The 1,454-nt window shown below is 68.1% G+C and overlaps 1 pseudogene; it reads right to left on the bottom strand.

The window, feature by feature from the left end:
• Nucleotides 1-210: 210 nt before the first annotated feature.
• Nucleotides 211-330, bottom strand: LOC138987019 (5S ribosomal RNA; annotated as a pseudogene).
• Nucleotides 331-1,454: the final 1,124 nt, after the last annotated feature.

The raw sequence follows: 1,454 nt of genomic DNA, 5'->3' as shown, positions 1-1,454 counted from the left end.
CAGATGGAGACGGGACTGCCGGTCGCCGGGTGTCCTGGAAGCCGAATGCGACGCGGAGGGGCTCGCGGGCGCGCGGAGGCAACCCAGGTCTGCAGCGGGAGTCGGGCCCCGCCACCCGCCTCCCGCGCCCGGGAGGGGCTGGGGCTGCGGGGGGGATCCAAGAATCGGACGCGCGGGGGGGGGCTAAAGGACCTCTTCTGGTAGGCAAAAGGCCTCGAGCACCCGGGATTCCCAGGTGGTCTCCCATCCAAGATCCTAACCAGGCCCGACCCTGCTTAGCTTCCGAGATCAGACGAGATCGGGCGCCTTCAGGCTGATACGGCCTGAGACGGTGGCGGTGGCCTGGGCGCCCTAAGAGCCTTGCGCCGCCGCCCCCTTTCGCTTCTGCCCTGCAGGTCGGGCCAACGGGCCGCACTTCTCGCGCGCGGGCGCGCTGCTGTACTTGAGCCGCACGACCCGCGACCGACTCCAGCCTGCTGACGCCGCCCGCCCCCGAACACCGCCAACACCAGACCAGCAAGCGCCTGGCCGGGCCCGGGGGCCCGAGGGGCTTCCAGGACCCCCCATTGACCGGGAGGGCGTGGCGTGGCGCGCGCGCGCGCGGGGGGCCTGGGGCTGGGCTGAGGGGTGCGGAGGTCTCGGCGCCCCCCCACCCGCGCGGCCACTCCAGACCCGGCCGCGCTGGCTGAGCGGGCCTCCCGATCCCATTCGCTGCTCAGGCCCGCGCGCCCCGAGGTGTCGGCCCGGCGCCCGCCGCCTCCCAAACCCCAGCGCCCAGGGGGGCCTCTGAACCTCCTGCGGGCCTAGGCGCAGCGAAACTTGAGCGCCTAACTTGCCCGGCACCTGTCCGTGCCCAAACCCACCAGAAGCCAGGAGGCGCGGGTCGACCGAGCGCCAGCCCCCCCCCCTTCGCACTACCGAGGCCCCCTTGCCCCCACGCCAAGCCCCTCGACCTTCCTGAGAGAGCAGACGAGCCACAGGCAGGCACACAGACAGACACACAGACACTGCACGCACTCCACGCCAAGGGAGACAGCTGGCCTGGCGCAAGCTCTCAGCCAGAGCCAGAGCGCCTGGGAGAGGCCGGGCCAGATTTAACGGCCGGGCGGCTGGCTGTCAGGAGATACAGAGGCAGAAATACATGAAGATTCCGAGACAGACTCCAAGACGGGCAAGAGGAGATACACACACACACACACACACACACACACACACACACACACACACACACTGAGTGTGGTCTTTGGAAATACTTGTGTTCAGAGTTGCTGGGGGAGCCCAACTTTAATACAACCCATGGACATGCCCATCAGGCTCCTCTGTCCGTGGCATTTCCCAGGCGAGGATACTGGGAGTGGGTTGCCATTTCCTTCTCCGGGGGGATCTTCCCACCCAGGATCAAACCCCAGTCTCCTGCGCGGGATGCCTTGCCATCTGAAACCAGGACATTGCTC

This window comes from Bos mutus, unplaced genomic scaffold (assembly GCF_027580195.1).
Source record: "Bos mutus isolate GX-2022 unplaced genomic scaffold, NWIPB_WYAK_1.1 CTG425, whole genome shotgun sequence".
Taxonomy (NCBI): Eukaryota; Metazoa; Chordata; class Mammalia; order Artiodactyla; family Bovidae; genus Bos; species Bos mutus.
This window is presented reverse-complemented; position numbering and strand designations above follow the sequence as displayed.